At 46.1% G+C, this 24,495-nt stretch overlaps 1 long non-coding RNA gene across 2 annotated transcripts; it reads left to right on the forward strand.

Annotated features, from left to right (window-relative positions):
- Positions 1-71: 71 nt before the first annotated feature.
- LOC108591006 (uncharacterized) lies at positions 72-22,438 on the forward strand. Of its 2 annotated transcripts, XR_008480310.2 has the most exons (4): positions 72-672; positions 2,109-2,201; positions 20,521-20,614; positions 21,032-22,438. It is a non-coding gene; the product is annotated as an uncharacterized LOC108591006 (long non-coding RNA). The 2 variants fall into 2 exon arrangements; XR_001910772.4 differs by lacking the exon at positions 20,521-20,614.
- Positions 22,439-24,495: the final 2,057 nt, after the last annotated feature.

A 24,495-nucleotide genomic window follows, 5' to 3' on the forward strand; every position in this document is an offset into this window, starting at 1 on the left:
CGCCCCCGCCCCGGGCCGACGCTGGAGCGCTTTGCAGCCGCGGGAGGGGGCGCGGAGCCGCTGGAGCGTGCGCACTGGGCCTGCGGCCGGCCGGGGCACAGCTGGGGTCACCGCGCTGAGGGCCCCTGCCGCGCCTGGCACCCGGGCGTCTCGCTGAGTCGGAGCAGTCCCAGGGAGAGGCTTTCAGGCTCTGGTCAAGACTCGGGCCCCGGGAAGCTGTCCCTGCCCTCGGGGGCTCGCGCCGAGAGTGGGGCTGGCAGGTAACGCGGGGCAGGGGTCGTCCTGGCCGTCAGTGGTCAGGAAGACGCAGCGACCCTGGAGACTCATGCTCGCTCTGTATGGATGAGAGGTATGAAGGTCAGAGGTTAAACTGCACGCTAAAGGCGGCAGAGCCAGCGAAGGGCAGGGCCAGGTGGATGCCAGCCTAGGGAGTCTCCCTCTTTGCTGGGGCAAAGCCACATCACCAGGTCCTTGCCAGATGAACTATGTGCTGTCGAGATGAGATTCGAGAGGAGCAGGATTCAGCTGGGCACTCATTCATTCAGTGTCATTCAACAAATACTCATTGAGCACCTACTGTGTGCCAGGTAGTCACTAAGATGTGGGGACACCACCGTGAACAGCAGAGAGGAAGAAGCTGCCCACCAGAGCTTACTTTCTAGCAAAGAGAAGGTAGGGAAGAGCACCCACCAAAGGGGGAAGCATGGAGGGAATGGGGGGGGGAGAATGGGGCATATATGAGATTCTGATAAAAGGATCTGGGCCACAGAATGGTGAGAGGGAGAGTGTGGAAGATGGGGGCCAGGGGCACAGAGGGCAGCGCTTGCAAGGTCTTGCCGGCCATGGAGAGTTTGGAGACTGTCTCACCTGGAAGGTGTTCCGTGGAACCATTGTCAGATTGATATTTTTTAAAGTCCACAGTCAAGATAAGCTATGTTAGCCACAGTAACAACCAAACCCAAATCTCCCTGCTTGTGTCTTGCCCACATCGTACACATCCTGCCTCGGTCAGTGGGGCTGTGTTCATCAGAGCAGTCGGGAGCCCAAGCTGCTGGGGCTGTCTCCCAGCCAAGCACCCATATGGTGCAGCAGTGAGAATTGAAGGTGACAATTATGCTGGCTTTGAAAACTTCCACCCCCAAAGGACTCACATCACTTCTGCTCATGTTTCATTGGCCAGAGCATGTTCCATGACTATGCCTAACTTCAGAAGAGGAGGAAGTGTGGACCTCTAAGGTTCAGGGAGTCAGGAGGAACTAGGATATTTGTGAGCAGATGTGAGACTATTCTTAGCAGAGGCACGTTGGTGCATGGGCTGAAGTAGTCAAGAGTGGGGACAAGGAGGCAGCATGGAGACCTCCCCGGTGCTGACACAGTGGAGTATCAGCACATCAGAGGGGTCTGGGTGCTGATTGGCAGGCCTTGCTCTTGGGGTGGATGTGGGCAGGAGGGATGCAGGGACAATCAGGGACAATGCCCAAGTATTATGGAATGAATTGTGTTTCTCCCCCCACCCCTCAAAAAAAGAAAAAAACTCATATGTTGAAGTGAAGTGCCACTCCCAGGACATCAGAATGTGACCTTACTTGGAAACAGGGTCATTGTACATATAATTAGCTGAGATGAGGTCACACTAGAGTAGGCGGTTCCCTAATCCAGTCTGCCTTCTATCCTTAGAAAAGGGGTATTGGATACAGAGATACAAGCAAAGGGACAATGCCATGTGAAAATGAAGGTAGAGGTCAGGTGGAGGCATCAGCTAGCCAAGGAATGCCAAAGATGGGAGCAAAAGCCTGGGAGCCAGGAGAGGGGCCTGGGACAGATCCTTCCCCAGAGCTTCATAGGGGGCGTGGACCAGCTGACACCTGATCTCAGACTTCTAGCTTGCAAAAGGGAGAGTGCATTTCCCTTTAAAAAGCCCAGCTGGTGGTACTTTGATACCCGTGTATAGGTTGGGGTTATGTCTGGCTATGAGTAATCAGGATCGCAAGTAGACAGTGGCTTAAACAGATTTTTATTCTTCTTAACAAGAAACCCAAAGGCAAGCCATTCCTCTCTTTATCTTCTCTCACGCCTTCACCCTCAGGATGTAATTTTCTTTTTCAAAGTGTCTTCTAGGTGGCAAGATGGCTGCCTCTTCCCAAACATCTCATCACTATTCCAGTCAAGAAGGGGAAGAACAAAAGGCATACCCACACCAGGTCAGCTCCACTTCACTGCTTTCCTGAAAACTCTCCCAAGAGAACTATGCTTTATTGCATTATTTCATTGGCTGGGACAGTGTCCCATGGCCACCCCTGGCTTCAGAGGGGGCTGGGATTTTTTTTTTTTTTTAAGATGAAGTCTTGCTCTGTTACCCAGGCTGGAGTACAGTGGTGCCATCTCAGTTCATTGCAACTTCCGCCTCCTGAGTTCAAGTGACTCTCCTGCCTCAGCCTCCCAAGTAGCTGGGACTACAGGCACGTACCACCATACCCAGCTAATTTTAGTATTTTTAGTAGAGACAGGGTTTTGCCATGTTGGCCAGGGTGGTCTGGAACTCCTGACCTCAGGTGATCTACCCACCTTGGTCTCCCAAAATGCTGGGATTACAAGCGTGAGCCACCACACCAGGCCAAGGATATTTTTTCTTTTTTAATTGAAGGTACATTGCTGCCTGAAACAAAGTTGGTTCCATTAGTAAGGAAAAGAAGAAAGACTTTTGAACAAGCAGCGAGTGGTTGGTTCATCCAGGTTTTGTAAAACCTGGGGCATCTACAATTTGGGCAGCCCCCTTAGGAAGAAGAATTTTAAAATCCCAGTGAGGTCGGGCGCAGTGGCTCATGCCTGTAATCCCAGCACTTTGGGAGGCTGAGGTGGGCAGATCACGAGGTCAAGAGATCGAGACCATCCTGGTCAACATGGTGAAACCCCGTCTCTACTAAAAATACAAAAATTAGCTGGGCATGGTGGCACACCTGTAATCCCAGCTACTCAGGAGGCTGAGGCAGGAGAATTGCCTGAACCCAGGAGGCGGAGGTTTCAGTGAGCCGAGATCGCGCCATTGCACTCCAGCCTGGGTAACAAGAGTGAAACTCCGTCTCAAAAAAAAAAAAAGACAAAAAATACCTGCGTGTGGTGGCATGCTCCTATAATCCCAGCTACTCAGGAGGCTGAGGCAAAAGAATTGCTTAAACCCAGGAGGTGGAGGTTGCGATGAGCCAAGATCACACCATTGCACTCCAGCTGGGCAACAGAGCAAGATTCCATCTCAAAACAAAAAATAAAAACCAAAAAAACCAAAAGCAAACAAACGAAACCCAGTACAAGACTTGGTACAAAAATCAAAGCTTATTTAGAATAACAACAAACCACAACACATTTTCAAATATTTTAAGTTGACAAATATCAAAAACACTAGAAAACTAATATAAAATTGTATTAATTGGATACCTGACATCTACCTTTATAATATCTTTTTTTTTTTTACATTTTTTGGCTTCTTCATCATTTTTGATTACCTCCTCAGAAGCCAATGATTTTGTAATGTTTTTCCTGTGGAGAAAATAGATAATTCAGAGTACTCCTATAATGATGGGAACAAATCTTCATGTTGGTTGAAAAACTTTTTGTCAGCCTCATAACTCGTCATTGGTAATGCCATGTAGTTTTTTGAGATTGTTTTCAAATTTGGAGTAAGGTCTATCATTCTTTCATAAGTAAATGCTAAGAATTGGAAGAATTCTACTTCTTCCAGGTTTCTTATTGGGATTCTATTAATTTTCATGATGAAAAGCAACTGAACAATTGCAAAGGAGAACATGACTAGACCAGCGCCTCCTAAACCTCAGTGCCGGTGCCCAGCACCTGGAGACGCATAGGAGAAATGCAGATGTCCAGGCTCCTCCCTATCCCACTGAATTGGAGCCTCAGAGTAGCAGGGCCCAGGAATCAGTATTTTACTGAATGCCCCATGTGACTCTAATACCTGCTGAGCAGTCCTAGGTTAAGTGAGCCCCCAGTTGCCTCATAACTGCAAATCTGCAAATCCAGACCTCTCCTGTTGGAAGAATTACATTTTAAACCTCATGCCTCTTCCTCTGCCTATAGACCCTGGTGCCAGGCACCCTGGCACAGATGCCAGTGCCATGGCGAGGAGGGCACTCCTGGGAGCCATTAGCCTGTTCAGGGAGCAACAGCTCAACCCACACAGACTGGCTCAGTCCCACATAAACATACCCCACTAAACCCAAACCAAAGCATCCCCAACTCAACCCCACTTCAGCTGCATCCCTAAAATGCCCTTGGCCTCCGCAGCAGCTCCCAAGTGAGAGGAAGTGATTCAGGAGGCAGAGGGAAAGAGAGAGGGCGTTGTGGGTGGGATTGTGTCCTCCAGAACTTGAGTGCTGAAGCCTTAACCCCCAGGATCTCAGAATGTGACTGTATTTGGAGACAGGACCTTTAAAGAGGTCGCTGAGCTTAAGTGAGGTCTTTGGGGTGGGACCTAATGCAATATGCCCGGTGTCTTGCAATATGCCTGTCTCTTATAAGAAGAGATGAAGACACAGAAGGGAGCCCCATGTGGAGACACAGCGAGAAGGCGGCCATCTGCAAGCTAAGGAGAGGGGACTCAGGAAACCAACACCCTGATCTCAGACTTGAAGCCTCCAGAACTGTGAAGAATAAGTTTGTGTTGTTTAAGGTCTTCAGTCTGTGGGATCCTGTTATGGCAACCAGCTTAGCCAGTTACAGCTAAAATATCTCGCTTTTGTGAAATACGTCCAAATGCATGACTATATGAACCCAGAGCTCAGGCCTTGGACAGGTCTGTACTTAGCGTCACAGGGAATCCACCCCCACTGCCACCACATGGTCACTGCATAATCCTCAGGACAACCTCTGAGGCAGGGGGGCAGGTCTCCCAAGATCTCCCTGTTACGGACAAGAGGCTGGGGCCCAGGGGCTCCCTCACAGCAAGCAGCGTGAAAGCCACGAGCCTTCCAAAGCCAAAGCTGCTCTCCCCACCCCGTGCACCCTGAGCCCATACCTGGAAGTGGTAAAGAGACAGGTTTCAGCTCCCTATAAAGACTCACATTCTCATCAGAGGGGCTTCTCCCTGTGAGCACCTGATGCCTGTGATGGGATGGCCACTCGCAAGGATGCTGGAAAGAAACTTCAGTTCCTGCTGCTCAAGAGATGTGGATTAGAGTGTGGTCACCACCACCACTGCGGGGCTGGGCTGCCGAGATTAAATCCCAGCTTTGCCAGGTACCCGTGGTGACCTTAGACAAGTTAGTGAAACCTCAGTTTCCTTATCTGTAAGATGAAGCTTATAATCATAACTGCCTGGATTTGGGTGGGGATTAAGTGAGTTATTATATGTGGATCTGGGTTTGTTTCCTGGGCTACCCTAATACGGTATCACAGACTGGGAGGCCTGAAACCGCAGACATTTTTCTCACAGTTACGCCACACCAGGGTCTACAGTCAGGATATTGGCAGGGCTGTGCCTCCCTAACGGCTCTAGGGGAGGATCCTTCCTGGCCTCCTCCAACTCCTGGTGGCTGCAGGAGTTCCTTGGCTTGCGGCCGCATCACTGCAGTATCTGCCTCCATATTCACACGTCTTCCTCCTCTTTGTCTGAGTGTCTTTTATAGGGACGCTTGTCATTAGATGGAGGACTCACCCAGATAATCCAGAAGGATCTCTTCTCAAGCTCCCCAACTTAATCATGTCTGCAAAGACTTTTTTCCAAATGAATTCCCACATCACAGGTTCCAGGATGTGGACGTATCTTTAGTTATTATGTATTTGGACGTATCTTTAGTTATTATGTATTATACAGTTATTTATCTACAGCTGTGATAATTCTAAAGGAGGAGAAGAAGGTGGTAGGAGATCATGTAACATGGAGCTTGGCTTGGTCTGAGGGGTGGGGAGTCTTCCTTGAGCATTAGCTAGCTAGAAGAAGAGAAAGAATGTCCCAGGCTGGTGAACAGGGACATGAAGGCCAGGAGTTTGGATTTGACCTTCAAGTTGTCAGGGAGACGTGGGGGTTCTTGGGGCAGAGAGTGAGTGGCAGAATTAAAGGGGGCCTGTGAGCATGTGTGGAAGAGCAACCTGACCCCACCAGCCCTGTGGAAGGTCCCACCCACACTGGCGCACATTTGCTGTGCTGGTGCTCTGCCTAGGCACCAGAAACACAGCAGGAAAATAGCTGTTTCTGCCCCTGAGGGCTCATGGGCTAGTGGTAGAGACAGAAGAGCACATGGATCATTACGATGGGGTAGCCCAGGGCTATAGAAGTGCAGAGGAAGGGATCAGGTGCAGTGTCTGCTGTCTATAATCCTAGTGCTTTGGGAGGCTGAGGCAGAAGGATCACTTCAAGCCAGGAGTTCAAGCCAACCTGAGCAGCATAGCAAGACCTTGTCTCTACAAAAAAAAAAATTAAAATTAATTAGCCAGATGTGGTGGTAAGTGCCTGTACTCTTGGCTACTTGGAAGGAGGTTGAGGTGGGAAATTCGCTTGAGCCCAGGCCAGGAGTTCAATGCTGCAGTGAGTTGTGATCATGCCACTGTACTCCAATCTGGGCAACAGAGCGAGACCATGGCCAAAAAAAAGAAAAAAGAAAGAAAGAAAAAGCAGAGTAAGGGCTGCTTAGGGAGTCCAGAGAGGCTTCCTAGAGGAGAAAACAGTTGAGCTGAGATCGGACAAGGAGAGCAGAACCAGACATTCCATGCAGAGGGACCAGCATGTGCAAAGGGCTGGAAGCATGAGGACCATGACATGGATTTCCCACCTGCATCCCCAGGAGGCCAGAAAAGGTTGGAGAGTCTGGCAAGGCCAGATCGTGGGGAACCCTGAAGGCCACCCTGGAACATCTGCTGATTTGTGAATTTTGAACAGGGCACTGCTGTTTGAACAGGGCACCTTTGCATGGAGGCTGATGGGAAGGTGGATACTAGGGGCTTTTGAACTGATTAACATGAGGGAGGTCACGGGCCAGAGCCAGGGCAGTTTGAGCCACGGTCCTGGAAGGACAGGCCAGGACCCTTTAAGTGGTGTTTCTCTCCCCTCTTCTGGGTGGTTGAAACTGGCCCACCTTGTAAGCCCTGCCTTCTAGGCAGTGGGCTGTCCAGGGCGAGAGGGAGGATGGCAAACAGCCAAGCATGTGCTGCAGCAGGCACTGATTTAAATACTTTCCAAGTTTGTTGTGGGTTTTTTGTTTGTGTTGTTATTTGTTTGTTTGAGACAGGGTCTCTGTTACCCTGGCTGGAGTGCAATAGCAGGATCACAGCTCACTGCAGCCTCAACTTCCCAGGCTCAGGTGATTCTCCCACCTCAGCCTCCCAAGTAGCTGGGACTACAGGTATGCGCCACTACACTCGGCTAATTGTTTGTATTTTTTGTAGAGATGGGGTTTCAGAGATGCTGCCCAGGCTGGTCTCAAACTCCTGGGCTCAAAGGATCCACCCACCTCAGTCTCCCAGAGTTTGGGATTACAGACGTGAGCTACTCCAGCTGGCCTCCAAGTCTTAATCCTCACAACAGCCCTACTTGGAGAGCTTGCTTGAGATCACACAGCCGATAGAGCCAGGACTAGAACCCAGACAGCCTGACTCCAGGAGTAAATAAAAAATTATGTTGTTAATAACGATAACGTTTACTGAGCACATACTGTGTGCCAGGTATGGGCTGAGCTCCATATATATTAACCCATTTTAATCCCCACCTTACCCTTAGAAATTGAGGGATGTAGTTCAGGCACGTTGGCTCATGCCTGTAATCCCAGCATTCTGGGAGGCCAATGCAGGCAGATCACTTGAGGTCAGGAGTTTGAGACCAGCCTGGCCAATATGGTGAAACCTCATCTCTACTAAAAATACAAAAATTACCCAGGCATGATGGTGCACACCTGTAATCCCAGCTACGCAAGAGTCTGAGGAGGGAGAATTACTTGAACCTGGGAGATAGAGGTTGCAGTGAGCCAAGATCATGCCACTGCACTCTAGCCTGGGTGACAGAGTGAGACTGTCTCAAAAAAAGAAAAGAAAAGAAATTGAGGGATGTGAAGGCTCAACAACTTGCCAGAGGTTACCCAGCTGGTAAGTGGTGAAGCCAGGATTCATACCAGCCAGCCCAGCTCCCAAGGACACAATATCTCCCTTTATTTCACCTCCTATGCAGCAGGGATCCACTTCTGCACTTCTGGGAAAGCTCCAGGCAAGCCCCTGAGACAGAAGGACCCAGAAAACCCAATGCTGGGGTAGGAATGGGGAGTACCAGGCTTTGTTATTGGCTCAGCATAAGTTAGCTGTGTCCCTAGGACTAGCTCCTTCACCTCTCTGAGCTTCGGGCTTCTGTCAAATAGAGATGGTGCCACACCCTGCACCTGCCAGGCTGTCTGGGGTTGGAACCCTGCTTCCACCACTTACTCCCTGCATTACCTGGAACCCCTGTTTCCTCATCTGTGTACTGAGAGGAACAGCACCTACTTTGTAGGCTAGTTAGGCTGTCTCAATAGATGACACGCATGGCGCACCTTAACCAGAGTTTGGCATATCAAATGTGCTCAGTTGGTAAACACTGCCAGCATGCATGATAGAAAAGCTTCCCTCCTTCCATCCCTGCAGGGAATACAGTGCTAGTCCCATGATCCAGATGAGACAGAGGCAGAGAGCACAGACAAAAAGTATCTGGAAACCACACCAAGTTCATGTTCTCTATCAGTTCACTTTCAAATCCAAAAAGACAGGGATGAGAATTATGCAGAGTGGAAAAGACAGTAGGATTCCATTTATATAACTTTATCAAAATGACAAAATTATAGAGATAGAAAACAGATCTGTGCTTGCCAGGACTTGAGGAAGGGAAGAGAGAAGTGGCTGTGGCTATAAAGGGTAGCCGAGGCTTCTTTGTTTCGAGCTGTTCTGTATCTTGACTGCGGTGCTGAGCACACAAACCTACACGTGACCAAAGGCATTGCACTACACATGCACACACACGTTCATGTTAAACCAGGGGTGTCTGAATGAGGGGGATGGACAAGGGATCTCTCTGTATGATTTCTTACAACTGCATGTGAATCTATAACTATCTCAGAAATGTTAAACAGTGTTGAGCGTTGTTCATCTTTTGGTGAATATAAAGGTAGTTGATCTAGGCTCTTGCACAGCATAGGGCTCCTCCCTGGGGCAGGGAATAGGACAAGAGGCCTGTAGAATTTTCCTCCAGGAACAGGGTGGGTCTGGCCATGGTGGTTCTCGCTGTAATGCCAACATTTTGGGAGGCCGAGGCGAGTGGATCACCTGAGGTCAGGAGTTCAAGACCAGCCTGGCCAAGATGGCAAAACTCCATCTCTACTAAATAATAAAACAAAAATTAGCTGGGTATGGTGACATGCACCTGTAGTCCCAGCTACTCAGGAAGCTGAGGCAGGAGAATTGCTGGAACCTGGGAGGCAGAGGTTGCAGTGAGCCGAGAACTTGCCATTGTACTCCAGCCTGGGTGACAGAGTGAGACTCTGTCTCAAAAAAAAAAAAAAAAAAAAGGGGTGGATCAGCCATGAGGGCTGTGAGACAGGCTGAGTCTCCAAGTTCTCCATCATAGATCAGCACAGGGAGAGTCTGACCAAAGACAGGGTCCCCATGCCTGGGCATTCTTCTTTCTTTTCTACCTTTCGATGAGAACAGCTTTCTGTGGGCTCTTTCTAGTTCCATGAATAATACATGCTCATTGTAAAGAATTCAAACAGTACAGGCAGATGTAAAGAAGAAATCAAAGGTAACCTTGAATCTTGCTACCCAACGATAACCCCGGGAACACTCAGGTGACCCTGCCTTCAGGATTCTGCTCCTGGGCAGATACATGCGCATAATTTTTCAGGAATGCACTTATTTTATGCATGCGTTTTATACCTGTTTTTATGACAGGTACTTCCTCCTCCCCTCTCCCACATCACATCCCCCACCTAGGTCATGTTAACAACCTAGCTTGTTTTACTTCATATTTTTTATATTTTTCTCCATAAGAACAAATAAGTACATTCGTATGTACATACATATGGGGGCCTAAGGGTCATGGTTTTACAAAATGAATTCATGATAATCACATTTTCTGCTTCTCACTTTTCACACTCATCAACACCTCATGCAAATTCCTGCTAGCATCTGGGGAAATCTCTAGACTGACAGGCTGAGGCCATCCCACAGTTCATGGAGCCTTTGCCTGCGGGTTGATGTCCCTTTGTCATTACCAACCGACAGCCATGGGCACTAAGCATTCTTCCACACATACCCTCAGATAGCAGGACTACTTTTATTTTGATGGGATGGATTCTCAAGAGTGAAATTGCTGGTTGGAAGGTCTAAACGTTTTTTTTTTTTTTTGAGACAGTCTTGCTCTGTCACCCAGGCTGGAGTACAGTGGTGTGATCTCAGCTCACTGAAACCTCTGCCTCGCAGGTTCAGGCAAGTCTCATGCCTCGTCCTCCCAAATAGCTTGGATTACAAGCATACACCGCCACACCCAGCTAACTTATATTTTTATAAGTAGAGATGGGGTTTCTCCATGTGACCCACCTGCCTTGGCCTCCCAAAGTGCTGGGATTGCAGGTGTGAGCCACTGTGCCTAGCCAAAAAGGTCTAAACTTTTTAGTTTACATTTTTAAATTAGCAAATAATAATTGTCCATATTCATGGGGTACATAGAGATTTCGTGATACATATAATGTTTTTCAGATCAGGGCAATTAGCATAGCCATCATCTCAGATATTTATCATTTCTTTGTGTTGGGACCATTCAAAATCCTCCTTTCTAAAAAAAAAAAAAAATAGGCAGATTACCTTCCCAAGACCCTAACACACACCCTTCTGCTTCCATGTATTTCCTGTACTGCCAGCCTCCACCCACGCTGCAGCATGTATAAATGCTGTCACTCTGATGGGTGCAAAGCGATATGTCCTTGTTATTTTAATTTGCATTTCTCTGTCCATTGGTGGATTTGCACACATTGTCATACATATGTTTGCTCTTTTCAATTTGATTCGCACTTTTGAGGATTGTCTATTCCCTATTCTTTGCCCATCTTTGGTTGGGACATTTTGTCTTGTCCATCTTCACAGCTCTCAGCATAACAATTACCCCTTCGCCTGCCACCAACGTTCAAGTACTTCTCCCAGATCCAGCATTCATCTCCTGGCTTCATGGCATCTTTTACCACACAACAAACTTTTTATATAGTCAAATATGTATCTCGCTTTTTTAAAATAGCTTCTGAGTTTTATTCTTGGTAGAAAGTCTCCAGGACACAGAGATTCATTATGCAGCCTCCTGGATTTTCTCAAGAGTACAAGAAAACTTGGTTGCACTGGACAGTTACCATACCGTGCTTATTTGCAGTACAAGAAAATTTAAAAGTGGTTTGGCTGGCACATGTGATCTTATAAAATACCTTTAAGTAAAGAAGTTTCCTATTATTTTTAAAATGTTTTTAGTATGAAATGTTGTAAGAATGCCAAATAACATATGTATATATAACACACATATGTTCTCTAAAGCCCAATAAGGGGATTTCATTTGCATCTGTATATACTACCTCTAAGGAAAGTCATGTGTACACACACACACACACACACACACACACACACACACAAGGTAGTGGAATTATATCATGCGCAAGTGGTCCTTGAATGACCCAAGAAAGCTTTAAAGATCATAGTCACTTCTGTCTTCAGACAGGGGAGAAGTTTAGATTATCCCTTTTGAGAACAGGGGCTGGTCAGAGAACAGGATCCAATCACTAATTGTTGAATTGTGATATCTGTGTGCTGTCGGGGACATGACTTCAAGGTTTGACTATATTCAAGGAAGAAAAATTAATTAACAAGCATAGATGGGCCCACCATTCAACTTAACACATCGAATATTAGCCGTGTCCCACACGCCTCTCTGCATTTGGCAACCATTAGCTTCATGCATGTGTTTACCTTTTCCCAATGTCATACACATGGCATCATACCTCTTCTTCCGCATTTTACTTTTAAATTGATATCAATTTTTAAATTTCATCTATTTTGATATCTGCGGCTGAACTGGGAATGGACATTATTGGTTTTATTCCTTTTACACTGTGCCACTATGGACACTTGCACTCTTATCTTCTGATGCACAGGCGTAGGATGTTTCTACAGCAGAGATATTCAGCTGCAGAACTATCAGCCTTTTGAGCAGGATAATTCTTTATAAAGGGGGGCTGTCCTGTGCGTTGCACAATGCATAGCAATATCCCTGGCATCTACTTAAGAGATGCCAATCACATCCTTCCCTCAAAGTGCGACAGCAAAAAGTGTCTCCAGATACAGCCTTCCAGAGGGCGAAGTCACCTCTGATGAGAAACATGAATTTGGAACATATGTTATAGAGATGGACTTGCTAAGTCATGGGCATGAACATCTTCAGCTTTACAAGATACCACAAAGTAGTGTTCTAAAATGTTTATGCCAATTTATTATCCACCTGTTAAGGACTGAATTTTTGTGTCCCCCTAAACTTCATATGTGAAATCTCTAATTTTTAATCTGATGGTATCTGAAAGTGGAATGTTTTCAGGATAATTAGGTCATGAGGACGGAGTCCTCACAACTGGGATTAATGCCCTTATAAGAAGAGACAGGAGATAGATGATCCCTCTCTTCATCATGTGAGGATACAGCCAGAAGGCAGCCATTTACAAGCCAAAACGGAGGCCCTCACCAGAACCTAGCCATGCTAGCTCTCTGATCTTGGACTTCTAGCCTCAAGAACTGTAAGAAGTGAATTTCTGTTGTTCAGTCCACCCAATCTATGGTATTTCTTACAGAATTCCAAGCTGACAAAGACACCAGCCAACAATCTATAAGAAACCAGTTATTCCACACCTTTGCCAATGTATAGTATTGGCTGAATGTTCAATTTTTGGCCAACCTGGTGACAGTAAAGCAGGTACATGTTTTGCACATATATATATATATATATATATATTTTGTTTTTGAGACAGAGTTTCGCTCTTGTTGCCCAGGCTGGAGTGCAATGGTGCAATCTCAGCTCTCTGCAACCTCCACCTCCCGGGTTCAAGTGGTTCTCCTGCCTCAGCCTCCTGAGTAGCTGGTACAGGTGCCTGCCACCACACCCAGCTAATTTTTGTATTTTTAGGAGAGACAGAGTTTCACCATGTTGACCAGGCTCGTCTCAAACTCCTGACCTCAGGTGATTCACCCACCTCAGCCTCCCAAAGTGCTAGGATTACAGGTGTGAGCCACTGAGCCCCGCCCCTTGCACATATATTCTTTTGATTAAGGGCTTGCCATTTCATATTATTATAGTTTCCTTTGGACGAATAGAAATGTTTACTTTAACATAGGAGGGCCAGGCACAGTGGCTCACACCTGTAATCCCAGTACTCTGGAAGGCTGAGGCAGGCAGATCACTTGAGGACAGGAGTTTGAGACCAGCCTGGGAAACATAATGAAACTCCATTTCTACAAAAAAAAATAAAAAGCTAGCCAGGCATGGTGGTGCACGCCTGTAGTCCCAGCTACTTGGGAGGCTGAGGCTAGAGGATCACCTAGGCCCAGGAGTTCAAGGCTGCAGTGAGTTATGATCACCCCACTGCACTCCAGCTTTGGCAAGAGAGTGAAACCTTGACTCTGAAATAATAATGATAATAATGTAGTCAGTGTTTTCAATATTTTCCTTTGTGATGTGTGCTTCTTGTGTTTTGTTAAAGAAATGCTCCCCTTTCTTAAGGCAATAAAAATATTCTCCCATATTTCCTTTTAAATGTTTTCAAGTTTTACCATTTTGTTTTGAGAATAAATGCTTCTGGAACTGAGTTTTGTATACAATGGGAACTAGAGAGTCTACTCATTTTTTTCTCTCCTGGGAGTAACCAGTTGTGTAAGCAGTTGTCCTGGCATTCCTTACTTAGAACTCCATCCTTCCTCGGTTCAATCTGTGACACATATCAGGCTTCCACGAATGCACGTTCTGCTTATTTTATTCCATTAGTCTACTTCCCTGCTAATATCACACCAGCATAATTACTTTAGCCTTATAGCAAGGCTTGATGTCTGTCACAGGAAGTTCCCCAACTTGTTCATCTTCAGAGCAATTAAGCTATTCTTAGTTCTTTTCTCTTTTATATAACATTTGCAACTAGCTCGGCAACTTTTGCAAAGAACCCTGTTGGGATTTTGATTGGAGTTGCATCGAGCCCATCACACAATGTGGAGAGGCACGACATCTTGTAAGACTGAGCTCCCCCATTTTGTGAATCTTCCTATTTATTTAGGTCTTCTTAAACATCTTTCTATACGGGAGTATAATTTTCTGTGCGAAGGTCTTGCGTATATGTCAACAGATTTATTTTCAGCAAATTTTATTTCACTATTGTCAATGATATCATTCCTAAAATGATGTGTTCTTTGTATGAGAGGTACAGTATTCTTCATGTGCTCATTAACTCAAGAACATTGTGTTGTTTAAATCTTCCCTATTCTTACCTTTTTTTTTTTTTTTAACTCTTTGGCCTGTCAATGAAAGAGCTATGTTGAAATGTCACACCCATTAGTATGGCTGCTATGGTTTGAATGTTGTGTCCTCCCAAAATTCATATGTTGAAACGGAATCCCCAGTGTGATAACGTTAGGAGGTGGGGCCCTGTGAGAGGTGATTAAGTACTGAGGTGGAACCCTCATGAATGGGATTAATGCCCTTATAAGAGAGGCCCAAGGGAGTTTCTTTGCTCCTTCTGCCATGTAAAGACAGTGCCAAAAGGCACCATCTCTGCAGCAAAGAACAAACCCTCACCAGACACAGACTTTGCTGGTGATTTAATCTTGTACTTTCCATCCTCCAGAACTGTGAGCAATAAATTTCTATGGTTTATACATTACCCAGTCCATAGTGTTTTTGTCTAGCAGCCCAAACAGACTGATGCAATGGCTATTATTGTTTAAAAAGCAAAAACAAAAAATAGGAAGTGTTGGTGGAGATATGGAGGAATTAGAACCCTCATACACTGTTGATGGGGATGTAAAATGGCGAAATCACTGTGGAAAGCAATATGGCTATTTCTCAAAAAAATTAAGCATAAAATTAACATGCGATTCTGCAGTTCCACTTCTGGTATACCAAAAAGAGGTGAAAGCAGGGACTTGGAGAAATATTTGCACACTCATGTTCACAGCAGCATTAGTCACAACCGCCAAAAGGTGGAGGCAACCCAGGTGTCCGTCAACAGATGAATGGTTAATATGATGTGGCATGTACATGCAACAGAATGTTATTCACCCTTAAAAAGGAAGGCATTCTGACACATACTGCAACATGGATTACATTATGCTCAGTGACATAAGCCAGTTACAAAGAACAAATATATATGAGGTTTCTAGAGTGGTCAAATCCATAGATACAATGTAAAATGCTGGTTGCCAAGGGGTGGAGGGAGGGGAAATGGAAGCTAGTGTTTAATGGGTACAGAGTTTCTGTTTAGGATGATGTAAAAGAAGATGGATATTGGCCATGGTTACACAACAGTGCAAATCTGCATAATACCACTGAACTTAAAACCACCGAAAAATGGATAAAATGGCAGATTTTACGTTACGTATATTTTAGCACAATAAAAAAATTTTAAGAGATGTTAAAATGCTCCACTAAAAGAGTGAATTTGTCCATTTATCCTTATCCAGCTCCTTAACTTTTACATTATCCTAAACAGAAATTCTGTACCCATTAAACACTGATTCCCATTACGCCTCCCTGCCCCACCCCTTGGCAACCAGCCTTTTACATTGTATCTAAATGTATCTCAATCTTTGTTTTATATATTTTTGTTTCACATACAGTCTCATGCATGAAATCCTAGAATTGGAATCTCTTTATAGTGAATTTGCTACTTGGTAGTAAACTCTTTATCCTAATTATTACTTAATCAAATCTTAATCTAACTATTTTGTCCAATATTCAGAGCTACTGCCACTTTCCTTTACTTCATGTGTCTTTTTCTACACTTTGACTTTCAACCTTCCTGTGTCTTCCCTGTGCTTTTGGTACATCTCTTGAAAACAGCATACAGTTGGATTTTATATTTTTATCCAACCTGTTAACCAGCCAGCTTACTCACCTAAACAGACTATAATTACAGATATTTTTGGAGTTCTTTCTACCCATTTGATTTTGTATTTTTACTTGTCTTGCTTTTTCTTTACTGCTTTTTCTCCCTCTTTTCCCCCTTCTTTTGGATTGCTTGAGCTTTTTTTCTTAGTCCATTTTCCTCTACTGTCTTAGAGTTATAGAGTTTACTTCCATATTTTCAGTGACTAAGATAGACATTTTACCATATTATTTTATGGTAAAATAAATCAAAGCCTAAAAAATCAAAATCTCAATTCTCATCTCAAACAATAAATAACCTCAATTTCTTTTCTCACAGAAGCACATGTAAAACACATGTTGTGACATGAATTGCATTCTGCTCAGTGAGATAAGCCAGTTACAAAGGACAAATATTGTATGATTCTGTTGAAATGAAATTCCTAGAGTAGTCAAATTCATAGATACAGTGTAGAATGGTGGTTGCCAAGGGGTGGGGTGAGGGGTAATCAGTGTCTGTGTGCGTTTTTTTTTTTTTTTTGGTCCAGTATTTTAGTTCTAACGTCTACATTTTTAACATAAAATTAGACTACTAATTTTATTTTATTTTATTTATTTATTTTTTTTTTTTTTGAGACGGAGTTTCGCTCTTGTTACCCAGGCTGGAGTGCAATGGCGCGATCTCGGCTCACCGCAACCTCCGCCTCCTGGGTTCAGGCAGTTCTCCTGCCTCAGCCTCCCGAGTAGCTGGGATTACAGGCACGCACCACCATGCCCAGCTAATTTTTTGCATCTTTAGTAGAGACGGGGTTTCACCATGTTGACCAGGATGGTCTCGATCTCATGACCTCGTGATCCACCCGCCTCGGCCTCCCAAAGTGCTGGGATTACAGGCTTGAGCCACTGCGCCCGGCCAACCACTAATTTTATATGCACACTGTGTATTATCATTCACTCTTAAATATTGTATTATATTTCCCCTCTTTTCAGTCATTCTTTTGATTTCTTCCTTGACCCATGTATTCTTTAAAAGTGTGTTGCTTAATTTCCTAATATTTGAGGGATTTTGTAGACATCTCATTATTACTACACTCCAATTTCAAACTGCTATCATTAAAGAATAATTGGAAAAAGCTCACATTTTCATGTTTCGTCTTTAAGGATGCTGAACACTGTGAACATTATGCAGTTGAGTGTTTAGTTTTGTTTTCTTGCTTTAAAGAATGTTTGGCTTCTTCTGTCCAACACTTCATTGACCTGCAGCTCAGTCTGATGCCTTTGAAGCTTAGTTTTCATGTTTGTTAGGTGGGGTGCTGGGGTTCCTTTTACATGAGCACTCAGTCAGCCCTATGCCCACGTCGTGACCATTCTGGGCTCTCTGCTGAATGCCAAGGGAATTCAGCAGGGTCTTTCCACTCTGATTGGAACTCAAATGTCTCCCAGCCTTGTGAGAGATCTAGTAGGTATTCAATTTTCAGCTCCCTTGTAGCTTTTCTTTGCCTAAATGCAGAAAGTTTTACCTGATATATGTTTGGCTTAGGGTTCATTCAGAGACTCAAAGCACCCAAAGGTAGAGTTTTAGAGCTCTTTGTGTGCATGGCTCACTCTTGTCTGATACTCTACCTCTCAAATCCCAGCTTCCTTGGCTTCCCCTGCCTTCTACCTCTCCTCAACTCAGCAAAATCACCATGCTCTGCCTTGGTTCCTCTTCTTGGATTACAGTCGAGAAAGTGCCGAGTCATCATAGAGTTCACCTTACTTGCTTTTCTTTTTTCAGAGATTACTGTTCTGCTCTGTTTGTTGCCCAAGATCTGAAAACAAATTTTTTTTCATATGGTTTATCCAGTTTTCCTCATGGATAGGAGCAGAAATCTCAACTCTTTATTTTCTCTCAGCATCTTGAATATATTCGTTCTCTGTCTTTGGGTTTCTATTGTTGCTGTTGACAAGTATGTGGCCAGTTTACCATATTTCATTCGTAAATGTTCGTATCACTGAAAATGCAATTCATCGTTATTTTATTAACAGTAAGAAACAAAAAACTGTCAATTATAATTGTAAGAATCCATCACTGATAAGATTAGTCACAATTCAGACATGTTAAAGTGTGGGAAAATATACATCTTGGAATTGATGGAATATGGTCACTTTTATTCTTTGTAACATTATCTTTTCTGTTGTTGTTGCTTCTTGATTTCTCTTGATGTCTTCTTATTTCATCTGAAATGATTATAGATTCTTTTTAGTTCTGCTGCTTGAGAAACATTATTTTTCCTAGATTTGAATTTTGTTATCTTTGAACAGTTCTGAGAAATTCTTAGGCACTATCTCTTCAAATATTGCCTCTCCTCGGCTTTCTCTATTTTAATCTTCTGGAACTCCAATTAGACAAGTGTTAGACTTACATATTCTATCATGCATGTCTTCAAACCTCTCCTGTTTTTCTTTCCTTGTCACTTTGCGTTGTATTCTCAGTAATATCTTCAGATCTGTCCGCCAGTTCATTATGTCTTCAATCTGATCTGCTATATAACACAACAATTGAGGTTTCAATTTCAATCATTACATTTCTTTGTTTGCTTTAAAGACAGGGTCTCGCTGTATTGCCTAGGCTGGTCTCAAACCCCTGCACTCAACAGATCTTCCTGCCTCAGCCTCTTGAGTAGCTGGGACAATAGGCATGTACCACCATGCCTAGCACATTCACTATATTTCTTACTACAAGATGTTTTAGTTGGTTCTTTCTCAATTCTTCCTGACTTTTGTTCTTTGGACTTTTAAATTCCATTTGTCTGACTTTTGTTCTTTGAGCTTTTAAATTCCACTTTTAATTTCTTAGCACATTTTATGTTTATACACGATTATTTTGCTCCCTGAATTAGATGTCTACTATCAGAAATGCTTGAGGACCTAAATATGTTGTTTTTTATTCAGCTGACTCTCACATTGAGTCATTTCTCCATGTGTTGGGTAATTTTTATTATGAGCTCAGACAGGATATATGGTGACGGAACTCGACTGAGGATGCTTTTCTCCAGACAGCACTGGTGTTTGCTTCTTCTAGGCTCCAGGGGGCGCTACTAATCTGTATCTATAATTTTTTTATTTTGTTGCTAGGGTGGTTTCTTGACCTTAGGGGCAGTATAAATTTGAACCTCAGACACACATCGGAGCAGTCCTCTGGCTACAAAAGTTCAGGAAAGACTCTCTAGCACTTTGTACGTGTCTCCACCCAGAGGCAGCAGAGATGGCCTTCTTTGTTCATCAGCCCTCCACATCAGTATGAATCCCGCCAGCTTGAAGTTCCTGTTGCACGTTCCTGTACGCATTGGAGCCCGGATTTCCATTGTCATAACCACTCTGGTTTGGGCTGATCATTCATCTTTTCTGTGGAGAGGCAGGATCTTTGAGCATTTCCCTGGATTTTGCTGTGAGTTTAGCAGGGCGGTTTGAATTTGCTGTAGTGTCCCATCTTCATGTTTTAATCTGTGAAGGTGTTTCAGTTGAACATATTCAGATGAGCATACCATTGGTATGCCAAAGCCTTCTTGCAAAATTTTTATTGTTTCTTATATTTAGGTATTTAATCTGTCTAAAATTTGCTTTGTATTTGGCATAAGATGGCTAGCCAGTTCCCAGCAATATTTATTATTAATTTATTCCTTCTTACTGAACTATGACACTTGTCATACACTAGTCTAGCACATGCTTTGGATTTAATTCTAGTTCTGTCTTCTGTTTGCCTCATCTATTTGTCCATTCCTATATCAACACCAATTACTGATTAGATTCCAGTGGCTTTTTGTATCCTCTGATGTAAGAACACTCGAGTCTCACTTGAATGTTCTTACATTTTGTAATTTTTTTAGCTATTCTCAAGGATTTATTTTCAGAGACTATTTTATACTGATTTTGGTAAGGAGGCAGTCTCAGCAGGTATGTGCTACCCTTAATTGGACTAAATTGAGAAACTTCATGGGGAGGTAGAGGGAATTTCACTTGGGCAAGCCACTTACCCTCTTCCAGACTCAGTTTCTGCCACTGAGGAAGGATGGGCTAGTGCCCTAGACCTCTGGAGTCCTTGCCTGCTCTAGAACCCCAGCCCAGGTTGGCTTCTCCTTGAGCACTGGACAACATACAGTGATAAGAACAGTTGTGTGTGTGTGAGTGTGTGTGTGTGTGTGTGTGTGAAAGAGAGAGAGAGAGAGAGAGAGAGAGAGAGAGAGAGAGAGAGAGAGAGAGAGAGACAAAGTCTTGCTCTGTTGCCCAGGTTGAAGTGCAATGGTGCCATCATAACACTGTAACATCAGAACTCCTGGACTCAAGAAATCCTTCCACCTAAGCCTCCCAAGCTGGTGCTACAGGCACGCACCACCATGCTGAGCTATTTTTTTTTTTTTTTTAAGAGATGGGGTCTTGCTGTGCTGGCCATTGCTGTTCTCAAATCCCTGACCTCAAGTGATTCTTCCACCTTGGCTTTCCAAAGTGCTGGGATTCCAGGTGTGAGCCACTGCACCCAGCTTGCTTGTGTTCTTATTGGCCAGGTAATGCATGTCAGGCACACTGCTTTGCCAGTTATATATGTTCCACCCCTCAGCATCTCATTTAATCCTCTAACATCCCTGGGAGGCAGGTGCTGTTCATACTATCTCCATTCTATTGAGCAAGGAACTAAACAACACAATCGTAGCGACTTATTTGCTGGAGATATTGGCTGATTAAAAAAGAAAACAAGGGAATGGAGTGGCAAACTTTGGGAGAGTATGCAAAGACCAAATTATGTTACTACATAATTAGCATGCATTGTTCTTGATACATGAAGGAGACCTCAGTAGTAATAGCTTACTCTTTCGTTGAGTGCTTCTTATGTACTTTGGGAATATTAATCATTAATCCCACAACCTTCTTACCTAGCAGGAACTATTATTACCTCCAATGAACAGACCAAGAGATTGAGCCCCAGATATGCGAAGTCACCAGCCCACCGTCACCCAGCAGAGGTGGCTGATGAGCCCAGACCGCCAGGCTCCAGGGACTGTGCCGTCTCTAGGCAACCGCAAGAATTACCACCCACAGAGATGGTGAACCCTGCGTTTGTCACCAGCTTACCTGCCACAAGCGGGAAGGGGATGTGCAAACACGGAAGCGTTGCCATTGGAAGGAGGGGTGGAGCCCGTGGCCATAACTAATGTTTAAAACTATCGTTTAAATTATACTTTGGATGTTTTTATGTAAAGAAGGTACACCAAGGGGTTAGCAGGTGGTTGTCTCTGAAAAGGACTCCTGTAGAGCAGCTGCTCTGAATTTTCTAATTTCACCATAGTGGTGACGTATCATATATTCGTGTGTGATTCGAAAATATTAAAGGTCATATAACTAATGTAGAAGACGAGCCTTTGCGGAGAGGCCCCTCTTGCCCGCTGGGGGCACTTACGTAACTGCGGGGCGGGCACAGGCCTCTGCGGGGCGAGCGACAGGCGGGGGCGGGGCTACCCTGAGTCTCTGCCCCGCCCACCCCTTCCCCGCCCTTTGTCCCCGCCCAGCCCCGGCTGCTTGGAAATCCCGGAGGCCGGAGCACAGCAGCGCGCGGAGCTGGCCCGGCCCCTCTGACGGTTCCGCCCACGCGACCCGGGCGCAGCGGCGCGCGCAGGGCAGCTGCCGAGGCGGGAGACAGGCAGCGGGACAGCGGCCAGGCTGCGGTTTGGTGGCTGGACTTGCGTTCCCCACTTCCTCTGCCGCGCGCGCCTCGCTCTCCAGTGGGGGCGTCCCCGGGATGGGGTCGGGACGTCCGGCGCAGCGCGGCTGAAAACACCGGAGGGGTTCCCGGGCGCTGGCACGTGGTGGCTCGGGCGTGCGCTCCTGACCCCGCCGCCTCCCCGCTCGTCCCCTGATGCAGGTGCCTGGCCCGTGCCCCGCCACCCTCGCCCGGAGGAGCCGCGCCCCAGGCTCCGGAGCCGGCCTCTGCAAGTCCAGGCCCACGGCGCGGAGGCCAGGGCCGCTGCTCCGGGCGAACCGGAACGCGCAGTCACGGGCGACTCCTGTCCTGGCAGCAGTTGCATTGATGGGGCGCTCTTGGCCCGGGGTCCTGTATCACCTGTCCTGAGTAACCGCAGCACCGGTCCCCCTCCCAGTGGGAACCTGAAGGCTTCGGTGGCTGGACCGGGCCCCACGGGTCGCTAATGGTATAAACAGGCTTCAAACCCAGGTCAGTGGGTGTCAGAGCTTCAGCACCAGCCATGGACATGTTGAAGTTCGCACTGAAAAGTTCGGGTTTCTGTCCAGAACATTCTTTTACGCATAAATAATAAATATTTAAAACCCTGTTTTCTGACTTTGTAGGATAATTAAGTGAAAATCCTGTAATTTGCTCCTGGTTAATGTATTTTTACATTAACCCCAAGTGGCACTGGGGCCCAAAGTTTAACTGGAAAACAGTTTTCTCTTCCCTCGTGGACCTTGAAGATGGGACGACAGCAGCCCTTGGCTGTCTGGCCTCCGGGGAGCCGGACCATTTAACAGGTCAGTCTTCAGTAGCCCCCCTCTTAGTACTCTCCTCTTGCAGGTGAGGGAACTGAGGCACAGCAAGACCACACGGCTCAAGGGTGCCTCCAAAGCTAGACTGTCCTTCATTGGTGTGGCCACGGCACTTCCAGACAGTCTGAAGGCCTGGGCTCCAGGGCAAGCACCACTCTCTCAGGATGGGAGGGCTTCGGCCAGTCATGGGGCATTCCTGAGCCTCGGTTGGCCCATAATTAAAACAAGGGTATTCGGCAAAGCAATCACCATGGCCCTGCCCTCCATGGAACTAAGACTTGCATGGACTCCCTGCAGGCTGCCCTGTCTTGCCCACTGCTGTTTCTGTAGCCCCTGCCTGGGGCCTGGCACACCACCAAAGTTCTGTCTTCCACTGAGAGAATCAGTCAACTAAGAGCAGTCTGCCAACCCCACTCCTCCCAGCCGTCCAGCTGTGCCTGGACTCTTGGGAAAGGGAGTCAAGGCAGGGAAGATGTGGGGCTGGTCTCACTGGAGCGAGAGCATCTGCGGTTACACGAGGCTGGACTGGGCAGGAGGAGATTTCTGTTGTCCGTAGAGTGGCTGGGGAAATGGAAAGAGAGGCCCAAGGTGGAGGGTCCCGTCTCCTGTCGCCCAGCTATGGACATTCACGAAGTCACTGACTCTGTAAAATGGGTGTGGATATTGCCATAGTAATGAGTTGAGGTGGAGGTTAGATGGGACAGTGTGTGCCAAAGGTCTGATCATCATCCATTCTCATCGCCACCTTTCAGAGTGTCCCTCAGATGAGTGTAGGGCTGGAGGGGAAGTGAGGCCCAGCCTCTGGGTGCCTCGAGTGACAGGCTGGGGTCCTGGACTTCGTGTCAAAGGCAGAGGGAGTCATGGATGGTGTGAGCAGATGGGGAAGAGTGGGCCTCTTGCCTGTGAGCCCAGAGACAGGGGTCCCTGGGAGGAAGGCAGGGGGTGAAATGGGTCCATCTGGATTACAAACACACGTGCCCTTTGACCCAGCAACCCAGTTCCCATGTGCATGAGACTCCATGTGTGCAGAAACCAGGAGTAACCTCTCCATGTGTTGTCGGGGGCTTCTAAATGCACCATGGACCATCTTCACAGCAGAATATGGTACAGCCTTCACCACAAAATGGGACATCTTGGAGCCCTTTCTGCAGAGAAAGAAGCAAGTGAGATGTGACATGGCTGGTGGGCTGTCATTCAGGGCACAGAAGCATCTACGAATGCACAGATCAGCTCCACAGTGGGGCCTCCAGGAAGGGGACTGGTTGCTACAGGACCAGGGCGGGGCCAGCTTTGCCTTTTACCTTCACCCCTCCAGTACTCTTTGGGTGCCAAACTGTACCCACTAGTTACAATTCAAAACAAAAATTCTACTAAAAACTTAAGAATAGGGCCAGTGATGGATTACCAGGCCTGGGCCAGGCTTGGCCATACAGATACAGACAGGACAGGAAAGTTCTAGAGTGCTGGGTGTGGTCACCACTATTTGCCACCTTTCCTCTTCCCAGGAAGCCAAAAGGATCATCAGTATATTCCTTCCTGTCTTCCAGAACTCCCAGATGCATGGACATCTCAAAGGCCTCGGCAGGGAGGCGTTTTCTGTGTTGTGGTCTATGCTATGGGGCTATGCACAGACTGTGGGGCACTGATGGAGTCACATTTGAGGATGGCACCTAGAGAGTTGTTACTGTTCCCCTCTGCAGGAAGAGCGCTGCCAGTAGGTGGTGTGGGGGCAGACCCTGGGGCTGGCAGCCAGGAAACCTGGGTTCAAGACCTCACCTGGGACTGGCTGCAGTGGCTCACATCTGTAATCCCAGCACTTAGGGAAGCCAAGGTGGGAGGATCACTTG

Source organism: Callithrix jacchus, chromosome 3 (genome assembly GCF_049354715.1).
Source record: "Callithrix jacchus isolate 240 chromosome 3, calJac240_pri, whole genome shotgun sequence".
Lineage (NCBI taxonomy): Eukaryota > Metazoa > Chordata > Mammalia > Primates > Cebidae > Callithrix > Callithrix jacchus.